We start from the raw sequence: 22,124 nt of genomic DNA on the forward strand, positions 1-22,124 counted from the left end.
AGTCAGGATCCCATGGCAACAAGCTGCTGTCGACCTGCTGACAGCCCCTCAGATACAACCCAAACCTCTGAGCACACTCAGAGCTGTGCCACTGAAACAGCCCAGGACAAGCTCCATCCCAACAGCCCACCTTCTCACCATCCAGAAACCCCTAAGGTTTCTCCTTCTAAAGGAGCTCAGGAGAGCAGGAAGCACAACCAACGAAGGAAGGAGGGAGGGGAAGAGGAATGGGTGATTAAAGATATAAGCAGCAGGGAATGCTATCCTTTGCTGTCAGAAGATCAGAGCATGGTTTGGGCTGGAAGGGATCTCCAAAGGTCATCTAGTCAAACCCCCTTGCTGTCAGCACGAACATCCTGCACTAGATCAGGTTGCTCAGAGCCTTGTTGAGCCTGGCCTTGAATATCTCCAGGGATAGGGGGGCCTCAACTACAGTATCACAGTATCACAGTATCACCAAGGCTGGAAGAGACCTCAAAGATCATCAAGTCCAACCTGTCACCACTGACCTCATGACTAGACCATGGCATCAAGTGCCATGTCCAATCCACTCTTGAACACCTCCAGGGACAGTGACTCCACCCTCCCTGGGCAGCACATTCCAATGATGAACGACTTGCTCAGTGAAGAACTTTCTCCTCACCTCAAGCCTAAACTTCCCCTGGTACAGTTTGAGACTGTGTCCTCTTGTTCTGGTGCTGGTTGCCTGGGAGAAGAGACCAACCCCTTCCTGGCTACAACCACCTTTCAGGTAGCTGTAGATGGCAATAAGGTCACCCCTGAGCCTCCTCTTCTCCAGGCTAAACAACCCCAGCTCCCTCAGCCTCTCCTCACAGGGCTGTGCTCAAGGCCTCTCCCCAGCCTCGTTGCCCTTCTCTGGACACGTTCAAGTGTCTCGATGTCCTTCCTAAACTGAGGGGCCCAGAACTGGACACAGTACTCAAGGTGTGGCCTAACCAATGCAGTGTACAGGGGCACAATGACTTCCCTGCTCCTGCTGGCCACACTATTCCTAATGCAGGCCAGGATGCCATTGGCCCTCTTGGCCACCTCCCTGGGCAACCTGTTGCAGTGTTCCAGCAGCCTGATGGCAAAGAACTTGTTAGTAGCATCCAATCTAAAGCTCCTCTTCTCTAATTGCAAACCACTGCCCCTCAATAAAATATTTTAATTAAATAAAAAGAAAATGACTAACAAAACAGAATTAAAATGATTATAACTAAATAAATGTAAAATAGATGATCTATGACATATACAATTATGTATTTCTATATAGTTAGACACAACCTGTATTTATATACCAAATACATAATTGTAGGTAATTATAATGCATATCATTATTACAATTGTGCATAATAATATCTATTAAAACAAAGAAATAAAAGCAGAAAAGAAAATAAATAGAAGTATAAGTAACAAATTCATAAATCACAGAGCAGCAAATCCCTATAAATAATATCTATTATAAATAAATAGGGAGGGGTGGAAATTCTCCTTAAATGCCTAAAAATGAACTACTGGAAGGATTGAAACAGTGTCAGTGTCCAGTTTATCTTGGATTGGCAAAAAGCACTTTTGATTTGCAAAGCTGGGCCTTAATTGCATTTGTTTTCCCCTTCCCCCCACTCCCCACCAATGCACTGCTGGAAGATGGGAAGCCAGCAGGGCAGGTTTGGGGCTCTGGCTGCCCTGCCGGTGTGGCTCTGCAGCACAGGAGTCACCAGAAGGTTGTGAGAGCATCTGAGCAGGTGTTTGTGTGAGGGGGGTTTGGTGCTGGTGCGTGGCAGGGACAGCTGGGGCAAGCCACTGACGGCAGCACCCGCACCAGGGCAACCACCTCTGTCACAGAGGAGTTTAATTTCCCAGCTGTCTTTGGAGCTCCGAGGAGCGTTGGGAGAAGAGAAGGATGGCTTTCAAGCAGGCAGAAATTTCCCCAGGCAGCAGTTTGGAGAGGCTGCTTCCTATAATTACCTTGATTTATTGGCCATTTGGAAGACAAAGTGAAGCATGGAATTTAACACATGGGGTGGGGGGAACTCTTTAATATAATATTAACAGTGAGGGGGGGAAAAAATATATATATGCAAGAAAACATCCCTGCAAGCACCGTGGATTCACTCCTGTCTAACACTGTCAGAGGCTGCATTCTCTTTGCCGAGCCTTTTTCCCTCCAGCTTGGTGATATTTGGGGCTGAACTGGGTTTGGTCATCCTTGAGAAGAGAAGGCTTAGGGGGCACCTTACATACAGTACATAAAGGATAGCTACCAGGAGGATGGAGACTCCCTTTTCACAAGGAGTCCTGAGGCAAAAGCAAGGAGATGAGGAAGAAATTCTTTAGAGTGAGGGTGGTGAGACACTGAAACAGGTTGCCCAGGGAAGCTGCGGATGCCCCTCCCTGGAGATGCTCAAGGCCAGGTTGGATGAGGCCTTGAGGAACCTGGTCTGGTGGGAGGTAAACCTTCCCATGGCAGGGAGCTTGGAGCTAGGTGACCACCTAATTTAAGATCCCTTCCAACCCAAACCATCCCATGAAACATTCCCGAGACTCAACCTTACATTTCCCCATCAGCTTGCCTCTGTGCTTTCAAAGAGCATCCCAGCCTGGCAGTGTGCTATCATCTAACCCAGAAATGGCTCCACATGCTCCCTGCTCAGGTCCCATCTCAGCAGCCATCTGCAGGGATCCAGGCTGTCAGCTTCTCCTGAAAAGCAACCACTAAATCCTGCCCTTCACTTCCTATTCTCTAGCCAGCTCTCCAGCCCACAAAAGAACCACTCTTCCAGTTCCATGACAACCTGGGGAGGGAGGGTGGGGGGGAATTGGTGGTGTCTTTCTTTTGAAATGGTCCCTGGCAAGGAAGCGAGTCAAAGACTTGGAAGCAAAAGCAGCAATTCAGAGAGAATCAGGTCAGTTGGATTTCCCTGTCCACAGGCTCACAGAAACCCAGGACAGCGGATGAGGTGGTGGTTTCCTTCCAGGAGCAAGGACAGCTCTTTCCCAAGAAACTCACATGCTCAGTGACCTTACAGCTTTACAATCTGCCACCGTGCCAAGGCCAGAAGTTGGACTCTCAAACCCCCACAGCTCCACGGTTTTAACGGAAGGCACACCAGCAGCCCTGTCACAGTGGCTGGCTTGGCAGAGAGGACATCTTTGCTGGCTGGTAGGTCCTTCAAGCTCCCAGATGAATGTCACCCAGGTCCCCTGCACTGATTTACCCATCCAACTGCCCCCTACTCCACATGTCCCTCAGCCTTGAGCTCCCTGTCCTACATCAAGGGGCTGCCGGTTGGGTCTGCAGAGCTGCCTGCCAGCTTGGGCATCTCTCCCAAGTCACTTTACCAACTTCTTTCTTGAATCCCTCTCAAGTTCCTCTTTAAGGTTGAACTTGCCTCTTTTATGGGATTCACCACAGGTGGGCCTCTTCCTGGTTTAAAATGGTGATTTGATTTTATGACATTAATTTGAGCTACTTGGAGCTATCAGTGCATCACAAAGGGATACCTTCTGATACCCTGCTTTTGTCAGCCAGGCTTTGGGCTCTTTAGGGGGGTCCCTGGGTGTTGGTGCTGTTTCTATGAGTTTTGCTTTGGGGAGTTTGGGGGTTTTAAACTAATTGCCTCATTTAGATGTAGTTCCCTCTTTTACAATTGTCTGCACACTGCTCTTGACTTGCTCTCTCCATCAGCAGCTTTGTGGTGGCCACTGCAATGCAGATCTCCCACCGGGACCCTCTTCAGCCAGCTGATCTCTCTTGAAATCTAATCTGGAAGCCTACAACCTTTCCTTGTTGCATTACAGATGGACTTTTGGGGCACCTCAAGCAAGCTGCACCAAATGAGGCCATGCCAGTTCCAGCTTGGTGACACAACATTGGGGTAAGACAACTGTAACCATAGAACGGTTTGGGTTGGAAAGGACCTTAAAGATCATCTGGTTCCAACCCCACTGCCATGGGCAGGGACCCCTTCCACTAGACCAGATTGCTCCAAGCCTCATCCAACCTTGCCTTGAAAACCTCAGACAGAAACTGCCCAGAAATACAAAGCCACTCATATGTCTGCTGACCCCTCCAGAGGCTATGGATCCCTCTTAACTTCCAAACCCCATAAACATCCTGGTAGAGTTTATAATTTAGTCCTGGAGTTTCTTACAATCTGATGGTGAATCACTGTTGCTAAACCATCAGATTTGAAAACACAACATGGAAAAAATCTACCCTACAATCAGCTCCCAGGCATCAGTCAGTGAGTCAGCCATGTGTGTTGAGAAGAGATACTTCAATGTCATGTGTGGCACCCAAATCCGATCCCATCCTGCAGAAGAATGTTGTCCTGGAGCTCTCAATGGAGGAACAGATAGAACAGGTCCAGAGAAGGTCCACTAAGATGATCACAGAATCACACAGAATTGCCAAGGTTGGAAGAGACCTCAAAGATCATCAAGTCCAACCTGTCACCACAGACCTCATGACTACACCATGGCACCAAGTGCCACATCCAGTCCCCTCTTGAACACCTCCAGGGATGGTGACTCCACCACCTCCCTGGGCAGCACATTGCTGGAGCACCTCTCCTACGAGGGCAGGCTGAGAGAGCTGGAGTTGTTCAGCCTGGAGAAGAGAAGGCTCCAGGAAGACCTAACAGCAGCCTTCTAGTACCTGAACAGGGCCTACAAGAAGGCTGCAGAGGTACTGTTTACAAATGCCTGCAGTGATAGGATGAGGGGCAACAGTTGGAAATCAGAAAAGAATAGATTTAGATTAGATGTTAGGAACAAGTTCTTTACCATGAGGCTGCTGGAACACTGCAACAGGTTTCCTAGGGAGGTAGTGGAGGCCTCATCCCTGCAGATATTCAAGATCAGACTCAACAAGGCTCTGAGCAACCTGATCTAGTGGAGAGTGTCCCTGTGACCTGCAGAGGGATTGGACTAGATGAGTTTTGGAGGTGCCTTGCAGCCCAAACCATTCTATGACTTTATGATACAGGCCATACTGCATGGGGACATGTGTTGGTTACGTCCAGGGCACGTTTTGAGAGTCATTATTTCACATCCCAAAGCACGCACGAGGAGTTGCGCCATCTTCACAAAAGCAGAACCATTAGAAAGAGCCTTGAGTAGGAAAGGCACACGAGAGGAAAAACATCTGCTGCACTCATTTCCCTCTTTTAACACAGAACCTAGAAAGAGACTCTTGGATGGGGTCTTTTTAGCCTGGTAAATAGCAGACTGAGGTGGGATCTCATCAATGCTGATCAATACTGAAAGGGTGGGTGTCAGGAGGATGGGACCAGGCTTTGTGCAGTGGTGCCCAGTGACAGGATAAAGGGCAACAGGCACAAACCTGAACATCCAAAATTCTACCTGAACATGAGGAGGAACTTCTTTAATTTAAGGGTGCTGGAGCACTGGAACAGGCTGCCCAGAGAGGTGGAGTCTCCATCTCTGGAGACATTCCAAATTCACCTGGACGCGTTTCTGTGTGACCTTCTTTAGGTGGCCTTGCCTGGGCAGGGGGGGATGACTCAATCTCCACAGGTCCCTTCCAACCCCTACCATTCTATGACTGTGATCCAGAGAGGAACCTAAGTTTGCTCTTCATCAAAGAATGGGCCAAAGGAACACACACCACACATGCCCCTCAAGACACCAGCAGCAGCTGTGTGCCAATCAAACATCTCTGTGAATGCTGCAACCGAACATTTTGGAGAAAGATTGGATTTTTGCTACCTATTCCCATGAAGTTTTAGGGCTTCCCTCATCAGTTTGTGCTCTGCTTCCTTTCTAAACCAGGACAGCAGTTTGAAGATGTCCACATCTTGAAGTGCTATGTACAGGAAGAGAGTTGGTAGCACTTCTGAATGCTTGGAAAGATTCAATGAGCTAAATGCTGCATTTCCTTTAAAGCTCTTCCTCGGTTTAGAGGCTGGGGTCAGCCAGGAATAGAAACCTCAGTCACTTCCTCCCTCCCCATGGTATGTTCTGCAGCCTCACCAGAGACTTCTCATCTGCAAGATGGAGCAAGGCAAGGCACATAAAGAAGAGGGCTATCAGCAATATTCCAGCCTCCTGATGGTTATTTCCTCAAATATCAGATGTTCCGACCTCTAACGTGGTAAAAGAGCCTTTAGAGAAGAATCTTTTAAGTGATAAAATAGGTCCACAAGCTCATTTGTCAAACCAGTTGCTCTGGTTGGAAAGTAGCTGTCAAATATCTGGTGTGACTAAGAATGGAATCTTGCAGGGATCTGAACTGCTCACTTCAAGAAGGAATAAAAAAAGCATGCTCTGCTACTCCAAATAAAGAGCTCCGAGCGCTCAGCTCTTCACAACGTTTACATCTGAGGAGCTCTATCACTACATTTCATCTTTATTAAATCCTGAACAGCACTTGCCAATAACCTGGCACCTCATTTGAGCAGACTTGTCTCCTCCAAGGAGAGGCTAATTCCTTACAAAACTCGTTGGATGGGTTCTGTCAAAAGACGAAGGTGTCAGAGCAGCTTCCTCGGCGGCTCAGCAACACGACAGATGTGTGGGGCTCCGCAGAGCTGAGGGAGGGCAGAATGCACAAGGCGGCCTGAAAACGAAACCAAGGTACCTCCCAACAGAGCAGGGCTCAGATTTTGAAGAAGATTAGACCCTGCTGAAATCAGCGTGGCCAGGTGACCTTTAAGAAGCCTGAGCCGGGCTGCAACAAAGTAGAACAGGTCAGAAAAAAACGGCGGCTTTTGAAGCCTGTCTCTGGTGCCCACAGACAGCGCCAAGGGAGGCTGCTCTTGTGACACAGGACCTCTGCCATAATTTGGGCTACTTCAAATAACCAAGAGCACCAATTTAATGCTCATTCACATTTCTTAAGCACGTGCAATCCCAGCATGATAGGGTTGGAAGGGACCTCTGGAGATCGTCCAGTCCAACCTCCCTGCCAAAACAGGGGCACCCACAGCAGCTTGTACAGGATCACAATGACCAGGTGGGTTTGGAAGCTCTCCAGAGAAGGAAACTCTACAACTTCTCTGGGCAGCCTGCTCCAGGGCTCCAGCAACCTCATACACACACAATTTGCTCCTCCTGTTCAGATGGAACCTCCTGGATTCCAGTTTGTGCTCACTGCCCCTTGTCCTGTCCCTGGGCACCACTGACCAGTCTGGTTCCATCCTCTTGCCCCTCTCACTTTAGTTCTTGCTGAGCACTGATCTCAGGCTGCTCTTCTCCAGCCTTTCCTCCTCACAGAGATTCATAGATTGCATTGGATTGGAAGGGACTCTCAAAGGTTATCTTCTCCAGCCGCCCTACAGCCAGCAGGGACACCTTCAACTAGACCAGGTGGCCAAGGGCCACATCAAGTCTCAGACTGAATGCCTCCAGGTACAGGGCCTCACCCACCTCTCTGGGCCAGCTGTTCCAGTATTTCACCACTCATTGTAAAGAACTTCTTCCTTACATCCAGCCTAAAGCTACCCTGCTCCAGGCCCCTCAGCATCTTGGTAGCCTCCACTGGGCTCTTCTTTTAAACCTTAACCCTACCACGGTAATTTGGCGAAAGCAGCACAAAAAGCACTCCAAGTCTCCCCTTTTCCTCCAAAAAGGGCTTACATAATTTCTGAAATTAACAGGCAAACCCAGCCCTGCTCTTCTGCTCCATCTCCTCCGTATGGTTCCAATTTTAGTGCCTGCACTCCCTTCAGCAGCACAGACGCTAAAATTGGAAGGACAGGGAGGAGATGCGCACGGCTCCCGCGCCAGGGTGACACGCTGCCTCACGAGCTGCTCCAGATTAGCTTCCTGCTCCAGCAGCTCTTCTCCATGGACCACAAGGCCTTTAGAGATACACCTGCTCCAGCCTGGCCTTGCTCACAGCCACAGGAGTGACGCTTCTCCAACATGGTCCCAGCCACGGCTGAAGGCCCTGCTCCTCAGACCTGCTCTGGCCACACACACTGAGGTACCGCAGCACGTCCTCCTGCGCAGCCATTGCTGTGGTGCACCTGCTTCAACGTGGATTTATCCACAGATGCTTCAAGGGGTACCCTCTCCAGTGCTGACTTAGCCTTTGGCCATGGTCCCTTCAGATTTACACCTGCCGTGGCATGCATATATCCATGGCCTTCAAGATGTACCTGCTGCACTAGTATGGGAGACGATCCATGGCCTCAGATGCTTCAAGACTGCTTGCTCAGAGAGGTCATGGATGCCCCCTCTCTGGAGGTGTTCAAGGCCAGGCTGGATGAGACCCTAAGGAACTGACCTAGTAGAAGGTGTCCCTGCCCATGGCAGGAGGGCTGGAACTGGCTGCTTTCAGCCCAAACCATTCTGTGCATCTAAGATGTACCTGCTGCTATGGCACAGACCTTTCCAAGGCCTTGGAAGCTTCAAGATATATGTTCTGCTCTAGTATAGGCTTATCCATGACCACAGACACTTCAGGCTCTTCTGCTCCCACATGGACTCATCCACAGGTCACAGCCCCTTCAACTAAAGTTCACACTAGAGTTTCAGCCTGTCCAGTACAGCAGCAATGCCTTAGCCATCTGCCAGTCCAGCAGATCACCACTACTGTTATCAGAAGGTTCCCAGACACAGGAGGTGGGATGATAAGCACCACAGAAAGGAGCGAAAAACAAAGAGCAGCCACCAACGAGCACCAGACAAGCACAGGAGCCTGCTGGTTACCAGCTGAACAGCAGTAACAGCTCTAAATTCCTCCCAGCACATTACAATCAACCTGTCCTTATCTCAAACCCAACATGGGGCTGGGGCTGTCATGGTTTAACTCCAGCTGACAACTCATCCCCACACAGCTGCTCACTCACTCCCCCCTGGTGGGATGGGGGAGAGGATTGGAAGGGTAGAAGTGAACTTGTGGGTTGAGGGAAGGTGTTCAGTGGGTAGAGCAAAAGCACAAGGAATTCATCAACTCCTTCCCCTGGTGAGGCAGGTGTTCAGCCACCTCCTGGAGAGCAGGGCTCTATCACACGTAACAGTGACTTGGGAGGACAAAAAACATCACTCCAAGTGTCCCCTCCTTCTCTTCTCTTCCCCAGTGTTATATGGTGACCATACCATAGGTTCATAGAATGGTTTGGGTTGGAAGGGACCTTGAACATCATCTAGTTCCAAGCCCCCTGACATAGGCAGGGACACCTTCCACTAGACCAAGTTGCTCAAGGCCTCATCCAGCCTGGCTTTGAACACCTCCAGGAAGTGCTGTGACATCTCTGGGCAACCTGTTCCAGTGTCTCACCACCCTCACTGGAAAGAATATCTTTCTAATACCTTTTCCCTCCTCCACTGGTTCTTGTTTCTGCACTCAGTATCCATACTACCTGGGTTCCACAAACTGCTGATGCTAGCCTGAGAAACCAGCATCCTGCCCAAAGGAGAGGTCTCCTTCACCTGCTCAGAATCACAGAACATATCTGGTTGGAAGAGACCTTCAAGCTCATCCAGTCAACCACCTCAGTCATCCAGTCCTCAACCAGTCATCCACCTCAACCCAGCACTGAAGGGTCAACACTAAACCATGTCCCTGAGCACAGGTCTACACACTGCTTGAACATCCCCAGGGATGATGCCTGCACTGCTACCCTGGGCAGACCATTCCAGTGTTTGATAACCCTTTCAGTGAAGAAATATTTCCTAATATTGAGCCTGAACCTCCCCTGGCTCAGCTTGTAACCAAGGAGAGAAGAAAGCTCCCAGCTTCTTGTCTGCAAACCATGCTGATTTCATCCAACTCTCCTGCTATTTATCTCCCTTTTAAGTCCAGTTTTCCCCACTGATTAAAGACCACTTTAGGAGGATTTCTAGCATTCAGGATCTGGTCATTCCACATGCAGCCTGCTATTACTTCAATAAACATTTATTATCTTACTAAAATTAAGCCAGGAAGTTAAATTCCACCTTCCTTCACTCATTTCCAGCACCCAAAAGCTTTCTGGATACCAAGCTGAAGAGCTCTAATTTTTAAAGCCTTTTGAAATGCTTGTTCTCAGATATGATTGTTCTTCTTCAATATTTTATATTGACTGATATTCTAATCTGTTACATGTCTGCAGAGAAGCAAGATGCAGGGCTCTTAAAAAAAGAAAGTCTAATTATATCTGCAAGCACATCACCCTCATCCTGGCAATTCATTCTTGGAGCAATTCAAAGAGAACACAAGACTAACAGAAATTCAACAGGCAAAACAAACCATCCAAGGACCTGGCACCAGAAGTAACTCACAAAAAAAGACCCCAAAACTCACAAGAGAGAAAAAAAACCCAGCTAGGTATTGTAGCAACTGCAATCAGGAGATGGAACTAGAAAGTCTGCAACCACAGAATAGCAGGGGTTGGAATGGGACCTCTGGAGACCATAAAGTCCAAGCCCCCTGGGCAGGTAGGGTCACCTAGAGAAGGTCACACAGAAACATGCCCAGGTGGGGTTTGAATGTCTCCAGAGATGGAGACTCCATCACCTCTCTGGGCAGCTTGCTCCAGTGCTCCATCAACCTTAAAGCAAAGAAGCTCTTCTTCATGTTTAGATGGAACATCTCCTGTTCAGGTTTGTGCCTGTTACCCCTTGTCCTGTCACTGGGCACCACTGAATAAAGCTTGCTCCCATCCTCCTGACACCCACCCTCTCAGTGCTGATGAGCATTGATGAGATTCACCCCCCCCCCCAGGCTGCCCTTCTCCAAACTAAAGGCCCCAATTCCCTCAGTCTTTCCTCATCAGACACATGTTCCTGTCCCCTCAGCATCTCTACTGTATCCTCTCCAGCAAGGCCCTGTCCTTCTTGAACTGGGGAGCCCAGAACTGGACTCAGCGCTCCAGATGTGGCCTCATCAGGGCAGATTAGGGGGACAGGACCAGCTCCCTCAACCTGCTGGCCACACTCTTCTTAATGCACCCCAGGATGCCATTGGCCACAAGGCCACATTGATGGCTTGTGGTCATCCTGCTGTCCCCCAGGACTCCCAGGTCCTTTCTACAGGGCTGCTCTCAATCTCGTCATCCCCCCAGCCTGGACTGATGCTGAGGACTGTTCTCCACAATCTTTTCCTGACTGTTCACACAATCCTTTCCTGACAAGGCATCAGTTTGACAGCCAGCCTCCTTCAGAGCCCCACCACGTGTCCTCAGTTCTTAGAAGTGTCAGTGAATGAATTAAAAGCAGTTCAAAACTGCTGAGGAGAGCAGGAAGGACAGGCTCCAGCAGGGACTGCTGAAGCCCAGTGGCACACCACATCCAGCTTGCCATGGGGAACACCCCAAGCGTGGCTCCTCTCCTCTGCCACAAAGCAACTGCCATCCGACGTGGCCTGGCAGCACTTGGCGGGCAGAGCTCTGGTTCCACATGAAGTCACAGCAAAGCCTCCCAGACCCTGCTACTCCATCATTACAGAGGATCACACACACACACCAGGCGAGCAGGTTCTCCGGGTGATGACAACCAGAACAAACTGCATCAGCTGCTCTTTTCTGTCACAGATACCAGACTCTGCTCAGCAGGCACAACAGCCTGTACAAGCTTGGCAACAGAAATGGTGAAGAACCCCAGAACTTCACACTTGCGCTCTCAAGGAGCCAGTTATGACTGTGTGGGAAGGTTCAGAGACACCACAGAGGGTCTGGAGCACTTAGAGATACTCTGAAGTCACCAGCAAAGCCAGACACCCATGCACAGGAACAGGCTGCCCAGAGAGGTTGTGGAGTCTCCTTCTCCGGACACATTCGAAACCCGCCTGGATGCGGTCCTGCAGGACATACTTTAGCTGATCCTGCTCTGGCAGGGGGCTGGACTCCAATCATTCCAGGTCCCTTCCAACCCCCTAACATTCTGTGACCCTGTGATCCTGTAGCCCAAGCAGCAGAGCCCTCTCTGAAGGTCCAGCTGGGAAGGAAGCGAGCGAGCGAGCAAAGCCTCTCCCAGCACAATTCCCAGAGCTGGAAAGGAGCCAAGTCATGGATGGCTGCAGGATTCTCATCCAAGTCCAAAACCTCATTTGCTAAAAATTCCACAGAACTTCCAACCACAGACGTCCTGTTTCCACACCCTTCTCACCCTGCCAGAGATGCAGCCAAGCTCCTGCCTACTTATGAACCAAAAGGTCATCCACCTTCAAACCTCTCTTCTCAATGAGTACTTCCAGGAGAAGCTGGTATCCAAGTACTCAGAGACAGGAGCACTCACATAAAAAACCCCAAAGCAACACACCCCACACTCCAAGTTTCTAATCCAAGGCAAGACCAAAGTCCACGATGCAGTGGGAACCCACCACAACGGAGCTCCTAGATTCACAGAATGGTTTGATTGGAAGGGAGCCCCAAACATCATCTAGTTCTGCCCCCCCCTGCCATGGGCAGGAACGCCTTCTGCCAAGTAAGGACAATTAGAGGACTTTCCTCCATCTTCCTGATACCCAAAGCATCAGATCTCAGATCCTCAAAAACAAAACCAAGGCAAACAAAACCCCAAGCCCCAAAGCTACGAAATCAGCTTCATCAGCTGAGTATTGAGTAAACTACACAGAACCACAGAATCCCAGGCTGGTTGGGGTGGGAAGGAGCCTTAAAGATCAGCCAGTTCTAACCTCCTGCCATGGGCAGGGACACCTCTCACTAGACCAGGTTGATCCAAGGCCTCATCCAACCTTGCCTTGGATACCTCCGGGGAGGGGGCATCCACAACCTCCCTGGGCAACCTGCTCCAGTGTCTCACCACCCTCACAGGCAGGAATTCCTTCCCAATGTCTCATCTCAACCAAGCTTCTTCCAGTTTGAAGCCATTCCCCCTCATGCTGTCACTCCATGCCTTTGTACAAAGTCCCTCCCCATCTCTCCTGTAGCCCTTTCAGGTATCTGAAGGCTGCTCTAAGGTCTCCCTGGAGCCTTCTCTTCTCCATCCTGAACAGCCCCAACTCTGCTAGCCTGTCCCCACAGGCGAGGTGTTCCAGCCCTCTGATCATCTTCGTGGCCTCCTCTGGACTCTCTCCAGCAGTTCAGTGCCCAGCAGTAGGCTGGTACAGCCATATACTCCACTCAAGATGTCAAGACAAACTCTGAGGAGCACAATTTCCTCCAGAAATCCACACAATCGTAGTGATTATTGATTTAAGGAACCATTATTATAGAACTCTACATGATATCCTGGATCAGTAACACTGTGTCCTGGAATCTGAACTGAAGTTTCACATACAGCAAGAAAAGTTGACATCACCTGCATTACAAAACTGAAAGCCAGGTGGTGGCCCTGGGCAAGAACTTGGGAAGCTGTGGGTTATACCTCATGGTGACTGCCAGAGCACACCTCTGGCACACGTGAGCAGCCATGGGATGAATCATGGAGCTGTTTCAGCTGGAAAAGCCCTTCAAGACCAGAGTCCAACTGTTGACCCAACACCAACACAGCCATCAAACCACGTCCCCAAGTGCCATGTCCACAGGTTTCTTGAACACCACTAGGGATGGAGACTCCACCACCTCCCTGGGCAGCCTGTTCCAATGCCTGACCACTCTTGCAGCAAAGAAATTGCTCCTAATCTCCAAACTAAACCTCCCCTGGCACAATTTCAGGTAATTTTCTCTTGCTCTAACACCTCATACTATGGAGAAGAGACCAATCCCCACCTGACACCCACAGGGAGCTGTAGAGAACCAGAAGGTCTCCCTTCAGCCTCCTCTTCTCCAGACTGAACAATCCCAGTTCCCTCACCTGCTCCTCACCAGCTCTGTTCTCCAGACCTTTCATCAGCTTTGTTGCCCTTGTCTGGACCTGCTCCAACCCCTCAATGTCCTTCTTGGAGTGAGGGCCCCAAAACTGAACCCAGGATTTGAGCTGTGGCCTCAACAATGCCCAGTCCAGAGGCACAATCACTTCCCTGCTCCTGCTGGCCACACCACTGCTGATCCAAGCCAGGATGCTGCTGGCCTTCTTGGCTACAAGAGCACACTGCTAGCTCATGGGGGTTGTTGTGACCCAAGAGCAGGACCCACCACTTGGCCCTGCTGAACCCCAGCCCATTGACCTCAGCCCATTGATCCAGCCTGGCCAGACCCTTCTGCAGAGCCTTCCTCCCCTCCAGCAGCAGAGCAGATGTGCTTCTGCCACAGCTCACACACTTCCATTTCAAGCAGCTCAGCAGCTCACACACAGGGAGACTTTGCTGCAGCCAGGAGCAGAAGCCTGCCAGAGAACGTCACGGCAGAGGTTAGCCCAAGCTGAGTCAGGCGAGGATGTAGGAGGCCATGTGCACAACATTACACCTTCTTTGGAGTGAAGATGAGGTAAGAAGAAAAACCTCCAGGAGAGACAAAGTAATTGCACTAAATTGTTTTCCCAAGCCAACACACTGCTGCTGGAAGCACCATTACTCACCCCTCCAGCAACCACCATCATCCAAGGTGCTGGACTCGTTATGCAGGGGGGGACAACCCACCCCTCCTTGTCCTGCTGTGGGAAGGCAGCCAGAGCTGAACATCCAATCTTTCAGTTTCCTTTTAATTAAGTCTGTGACACTGAAGAGCTCCACAACACAGATGGGTTACACTTCATGCTGGTTGCCCTCACACTTTTGCAGATTCACAGACTGCATCAGGTTGGAAGGGACCCTCAAAGGGCATCTTGTCCAAACCCTTCCTGCACTCAGCAGGGACACCTCCAACTAGATCAGGTTTCCCAGGGCCATATCAAGTCTGATCCTGAATGTCTCCAGGGATGGGACCTCTTCCAGTATTTCACCACCCTCATTATAAAGAACTTCCCCTCCTGATGTCCAGCCTAAACCTACCCTGCTCCAGTTTCAAACCATTCCTCCTCATCCTGTCACTACAGGCCCTTCTAAACAGTCCCTCCCCAGCCTTCCTGTAGATCCTCTTCAGGTACTGGAAGGCTGTGCTAAGGTCTCTCCAAAGTCTTCTCTTCTCCAGGCTGAACAAACCCAGCTCCCTTAGCCTGTCCCCATAGGGGAGGTGCTCTGGACCCACTCCAGCAGGTCCATGTCCCTCTTGTGTTGGGGATCCCAGAGCTGGACACAGCACTGCAGGTGAGGTCTCACCAGAGCAGAGCAGAGGCAGAATCAGCTCTCTCCGTCTGTTGGCCACACTGCTTTTGATGCAGCCCAGACTGTCACTGGCCTTCTGGGCTGCAAGAGCCATTGCTGGCTCACATCTAGCTTCTCATCCACCAGCACCACCAAGTTTTTTTCTGCAGGGCTGCTCTCAACCTCATCATTCCCCAGCCTGGGCTGCTATCAAGGGTTGCCCTGATCCTCTGTTCTGGTTCCTCTGCAGGTGCCCAGTGAAGCCCCAGTTTGAACTGGAAGCAGTTGGATTTAGCCATCTCACCCTCACACACAGCCCAGAGGAGCTGCAATGGTTGCATTGAATTCCCTCCCCCAGATACGTGAGGCTGGTGCCTGTGAATTCAGCACCAAGACAATGAGCTGAAGTTGTTGTGTTTTGTGAGGGTCATCTATTCCAGCTGTACTGGTTCACTTTTGTCCCACAGGGATGAGGCTGTCCACTGACACTATCTGCCTAGTATGTCCAGAACCCAGAGCTGGGAATGTGATTAACCCCTGGTATCCGAGTGTCCTGGCTGCTCAAGCACAGACTGCATTAGAAATGGCTGTCACAGAACCACAGAATGCATTGGGTTGGAAGGGACCCTCAAAGCCCATCTTGTACAACCCCCACGCAGGTAGCAGTGACACTTTCAACTAGATCAGGCTGCCCAGGGCCACATCAAGTCTGATCCTGAGTATCACCGGGTAGGATGTCAACCACATCCCTGGGCAACCTGTAATGGTGTCTCATTACCCTCACTGTAAAGAACTTCCTCCTGCTGTCCAACCTAAATCTGCCCTGCTCCAGCTACAAACCACTGCCCCTCATCCTATCCCCACAGGCCCTTCTAAACAGTCCCTCCCCAGCTTTCATGTAGGTCCCTGTCAGATATTAAACTACAGCTCTAAGGTCTCCCCAGAGCCTTCTCATTTCCAGGCTGAACAGCCCCAACTCTCCCAAGCCTGACCCCACAGGGGAAGTTCACCAGCCCTCTGATCATCTTCATGGCCTCCTCTGGACCCTGTCCAGCAGGTCCATGATCCTCTTGTGCTGGGAGCCCCAGAGCACTTCAGGTGAGGTCTCACCACAGCAGAGAGGCAGAATTACCTCTCTCTGTCTCTTGGCCACTCTACTTTTGATGCCACCCAGGATGCCATTTGCCTTCTGGGCTGCAGGTCCTCATTGCTGGCTCATGACCAGCTTCCACCTCAACATGAAAAGGAACTTCTTTGATGTGGGGGTGCTGGAGCCCTGGAGCAGGCTGCCCAGAGAGGTTGTGGAGTCTCCTTCTCCAGAGACTTTCAAAATGGCTCTGGCTGCATTCCTGTGTGACCTGCCCTAGGTGACCCTGCTTTGGAAGCGGGGCTGGAGCTGCTGCTCTCCAGAGGTCCCTTCCAACCCCCAGCACTCAATGATTCTGTGATCCCAGTAATGACACTTGGAACCATCTGCAGAACACACACTTTATGCTGCACTGGCCCATCAGTGGTAGGACATCAGCTTAGGCAGCCTTCCTCTACCCCAGAAAATTAATGGAGATTTAATTGTGTTTTGCAGTACTCCACAAACAAGGGAGTTGTGAGAAGAAGTCACCACCAAGGCACAGATGTTCATTTTCTCTCAGGCAAATTTCTGAGGGCTGAGTATTTGCTCTCCTCTTGTAAGCAGAGAAGACACTGATGGTAGCATCTAGTGGTGTGGGAACCAATGTTTCCCAGGACAGTGGTAAGGAGATTTAACACAATGTCCTAAGAAAAAGACTCCAAATCACATGTTTCACTCAAGTGTCAACACTGGCTCCCTCATTTGCTCCAAAAAGCAGCACTCTGAAGAAACCCAGAAGCCACAGGCTACTAAAAACCAGAAACAGACAAAACATTTACTAGCTTATTACAACCAGCTTACACTAGGTGAGAGGATAATGAGTTGGAAGTCTTCTCTCAGGTGAATATTGCACATCAATTAAAAAGGAAAACAGAAAGATGTGTGCCTGAAAGTTCTGCTACCACCCTATTAGAGCAGTCAAGTTGTCAGACCAGCCACTACCCAAGTAAGAAGTGATGTTTGCATCCTCCAGACCAATTTGTCCTCACTGTGTAAAAGTAACCTTTGACAGAGTAAATACCTGATGTAGGAGTGGAAAAGTACATAGTGGTGTTCAAGACATGTGGACGTGGCCCTTGGCAACATGGTTTAATGGCCATGATGGTCTTAGGTAGATGGTTGGACTGGATGATCTTGGAGAGTCTTTCCAACCAAAACAATTCCATGGTTCCATGATTCCTTTGTCTTCTCCATGCTGGGCATCTTCACCTTGGTACTCCCTGCCTGTTAAAGTCACTTCAACCATTTTCCAAAGCTGATGCTCCTTTTGAATCCCATCCATCACCCAATCTCATCCACCTCAAAACATGGTTTAGTTGAGATGGTGGTGTTGGACTTGATGATCTTAGAGGTCTTTTCCAACCTTAATGATCCCCTGAGTCTATAAATTTCACATTTATGAGAAGATCTGTGAGTTGGTTCAGAGGAGGCTCAGAGGAGACCTCATCACTACAACTGGTCTACAACTACCTGAAGGGAGGTTGTAGCCATGTGGGGGTTGGTCTCTTCTCCCAGGCAACCAGCATCAGAACAAGAGGATACAGTCTCAAGCTGCACCAGGGGAGGTTTAGGCTGGATGTTAGGAAGAAGTTCTTCAAAGAAGAATGAGTGATTGGCCATTGGAATGGGCTGCCCAGGGAGGTGGTGGAGTCACCATCACTGGAGGTTTTTAGGAAGAGACTGGATGGGGTGCTTGGTGCCATGGTTTAGTTGATTAGATGCTCTTGGGTGATGGGTCGGACTTGATGATCTCAAAGGTCTTTTCCAACCTGGTTAATTCTATTTTCTATTCTATTCTATTCTAACTCTAGTTTTGCCCTTGCCACCAGCAGAAGAACAGAAGGGAAGGGGTTCAACCTTAGAGCAGCCTTAGCAGGCCCTACAAGAAAGCCAGGAAGAGTCTTTTAACAAGGGTTTGTAGACATAGGATGAGGGGCAATGGATTGAAACTGGAAGAGGGGAGATACAGACTAGAGATTACGAAGAAATTCTTGACAGTGATGGTGGGGAGGCACTGAAACAGGTTGCCCAGTGAGGCTGTGGATGCCCCCTCCCTGGAAGCGTTCAAGGCCAGGCTGGATGGAGCCTTGAGCAGCCTGGCCTAGTGGAAGGTGTCCCTGCCCATGACAGGGGGTTGGAACTAGATAATCTTTAAGGTCCCTTCCAATCCCAACCATTCCATAACTCTATGAAACACTCAGGAGTTCCTTCTTCTTGCACAAACAAGACAGAATATCTGAGCCTTGCTTTGTGGGGCAGGTTCTCCAACAGAGATGGTGCCAAGGAAAGGGCCACAAAAGTGAATTTGTGTTTTACAAGCTCTATTTAAAATTGAGATCATTGTAGGGGGGTAATAAATCAGCAGAAATCAACAATTTGGGTTGGAATTGCGGAAACACTCCTCAGCTAGCAGGCAGCTGAAGGGCTCAGCCACAGCTGGAAGCAGTGGGCTCCATCTTACACCACTACCATTTCTCAAGCTGCCTCTCCATGGCGCCTCAGAGCATGTTCTGCAGGACATTCCCAGCTCCCCACTTTCTGCCAGAACCATTAGATTTTGTGCTGGGCATGTCCAAGACCCAAACCCCAAGTACAGTATTACATTAAGCTGACAAATCACAACACAGACGGCCGAAACCCCGAGCACTCCCTCCAAATAACAAGTCTGGTTTCTGTATCAAAATAGAATGATCAAAAAAGGCCCATTTCCATATGGCCCATACATTATATACTGCTGAGTCAGACAACACTTAAAGCACAACATCCAGCCCTGCCAAGCCACCGGCCTTGGCCAAGAGCCAAGCTGGAACAATGCAGCAAGATAAACGGACAACTGACCTTTACCATTTCTAGCAAATGATCACTTTTCCCCCCTTCCTTCGAGTAAAATATCCCAGTCCAAGGAGAATCCCAGCTACAGAGTGACAGCAGAAAGGTAACGTCTCCTGTGAGCACAGCTTTGGACTGTGACCGACCAGCAACAGTCGCTCCCCCTTCCAGCTTCTCCTCCTCTTTCGAGGCTTCACTCAGCTCTTGCCCTTTCTTAAACTTCCTTAATGATCCTTATCCCCCACAAGCTTAAGTACTAGGAACGATGTCAAATGTAACAAGAGAAGTCCTAACACTGCCAGTGGGGCCCAGTTGCTGCAGATTCCAGCTGCTGGCTGAGGTTTTTCCCTCACTCAGAAACCCCTGTGTGGCTGCCTTGTTTCTCAGCAGCCTTCACAGCAGCCACATCTCCAGGAAGTGGGAGGAATGAAAAGGTTGAGTGTTGGATTTAATGTATATACCACACAAGAGTCCTAGGGGTGTGTGCATTGCTAAAATAATTTCCTTGAAATTTAACAGTTTGCTCTGGAGTTTTTGTTGTAAATCACAAAGAATATCCCAGCGGAGACAGACAGCATCAAACCCTCTCATTCTTCAGTACAGCATTTCCCAAATGCTCCCAGCCTGTTGTACTCCTCTTCCAGATGCTGGCTTGCTTCAGCCATTAAAGAAAATCTTAGGCAAATTGTATCAGTCTCCCTTCTCCTCCCCCCACCCCATCCTTATTCCATCCACCTGAGCTGGGCCCAGCGCAATTGATCAGCCACTGGCTCACACAGCTGGAAGACCTCACCAAAGCAACCCCACCACGAAGCTGACCTGTTGGCTTTGGAGTTTCGCTGCTGCTCAAGAGGATTTTGAGTACCAGCTGCTGAAACCCTCAGCTGCAGCTCCAAATCCTGCCCATCAGCACAAGCACTGGCAGACTCCTGCAACCCCGGGCTGCAGGCGGCGATTTATCGACTATTGCCAATCCATTCACATCGAACGAGCCTCTGAAGTTCAATATTCTCCTTTTAAACTTCCAAGCAAGCCCTGCCATCCACTGGAAGATTGATTAGTTTTCTCAGTCCTGATTATCACTAGTCTCATTAAAGCCAACACGTTGTGCCTTGCTCAAGAGCTGCACAGCATCAGCTCTAAAGTGTGTGTCTACAAAGAGGCATCATCGCAGCCTTTACATTAAAACAGATTAAACACTGCCTGAACACCAGCACAGGCAGCTTTCCTTCCCTGTGCTTACTACATAATTAATGGTAGGAAGAGCCAAATCATTCCACCAAGAAATATTTCCCACTGGAAATGAAAATTTAGCAATTCCTTACTCTCAAAATCCCAGCCTTCACCTCACACAATAAAAAAGAAACCACCACAGGAACCTGGCAGGATAATCCTTGCTTTGTTTCTAAAACAAATGCCAATTTTGTTAAGTCTTCTGTAAGAGAAAACAAACAGATCCACAATGCAGCACCTTAAACTAAGCCAGCTGAGACCAAGTATCTCTGCCGAGGTTCAGGACGAAAGAGAATTGCCGCTTCAAACCCCGAGTCCATTTAGTATCTCCAGTATTTTTACACAGAAAATGGAGTTGCCTGTATTTTGTGAGCCACATCAAAAATAAACCCAACTGATGTCGGTTTTAGAAGTGGACTTTGTAGCTTCAGTGTGTAAAAATCCTTAGGAAGTAAGGGCAGGGGCCATAAAAGCTGGGAATGCTGATTTTTAATGCAAAACTCAACTTGGAGCCACCCCAAAATTCTTTACACATTTCTTAAATTAAGGAAAACAAAAAACAAACCAAACATAAATCCATTCTCTTAAGGCAAAAGAAAGCAGGAAAATCGAGGGCAAGCTTGCAGAAAGCAAGGAGGCAAACACTTGCAGCAGCGCAGCGTTGTTAACACTGTCCCGCGGAGCAGGCTGATCCCTGCCCGCCGTGCCCGGGATGCTCCCCCACCAGCGCTGCCTGCTTAGCTCCAACACAAACACCCCCAGCACAAACCTGCTTCTTAATAGCCACCAGAACCTCAGGCACAGCTGGCTGGCCTCTTCTCCCTGGGATCAGAGGGATTCTCTAGTATTCAGCGGGCTTTTCCTGACACTACAGCAGAATTAAATTGTTGATGGAATTCCCCCGAAGTCGGGCAAAGCTTTACACGCAGAGCACCCCTGCCTGGGACTCTCCTTGGAGCTACTTCAGTAACTCCATAAAATAAAAACAAGGCATGAACTTCACAGAGGTATTTTCCCAAGTGATGTTTCCATAGCTAGGAGGAATCTGCTCGTTTCAACAGTCACTGAAATTCACCTCCCCAGCCCTGAAAGGGTTCATCTTCCTTTGACACAGTTTTTATGGTGCCTGCCGTTAAAGTGAGAGCAAAATAAAAAATGCTACCCAAAAACACCCCCAGGAGACAAACTACAAACAAGGTGGACTGCAAAAGGTTAGCACAAAGGATTTCTACTCAGTCACAATAAGTAAGTCACATTCAACAGCCATGAATTGAAGCTGAATCGATCCACAAACCTTGAGTTTTCTTACATTAAAAATGGCTTTAAATGCTTCAAAGGCGAAAAAAAAGCCAACCCAAACAAAACACCACACCACCAAAACCCAACCATGCCTTCACACTGCAGAAATCAAAAATGATGGAAGAAATCTAGAATGAAAGCAAGCAAAAAAGTTGCCTTCCTGAAACAAAGAAGAAATGCTCACACACCTCATTCCACCCGTGGGAAAAGGGAACAAACACTGAGTAGGGAGAGCCCCGGGACTGGTGGTGAACACCCCAGGGATCAATTCTCAGTGGGGCAACAAAAACCCCCCAAACTTAAACCAGATCCTTCATTAAAAGGCTACAATTACTTGGACATATTTGGACTCTAAGAGCCATTTCTAACCAAGACCCCACAACAAAATCCTCTTCCTCCGTTGAGATCGAATGCTGAGCTGGAGCGAGCGCACGTGAAACAAAGAGCAGCGGCAGGGAAAACATACAACCAGGTGCAGACACACATCAGAACCTGTCCTCACTGCAAGGAGATGGACACTGAGAAGCTGCCACCATCCCCCTTGCTCCTGAAGGGCTGAGGAGAAGTGATTTGGTTGAATATCAGCACCATGGAACC

General features: G+C 49.3%; 1 protein-coding gene across 1 annotated transcript in view; it reads right to left on the reverse strand.

The window, feature by feature from the left end:
* NR3C1 (nuclear receptor subfamily 3 group C member 1) overlaps positions 1-22,124 on the reverse strand; it is an 87,821-nt gene that overhangs the window by 61,117 nt on the left and 4,580 nt on the right. The window lies entirely within an intron of this gene.

This window comes from Dryobates pubescens, chromosome 16 (assembly GCF_014839835.1).
Source record: "Dryobates pubescens isolate bDryPub1 chromosome 16, bDryPub1.pri, whole genome shotgun sequence".
Classification (NCBI taxonomy): domain Eukaryota; kingdom Metazoa; phylum Chordata; class Aves; order Piciformes; family Picidae; genus Dryobates; species Dryobates pubescens.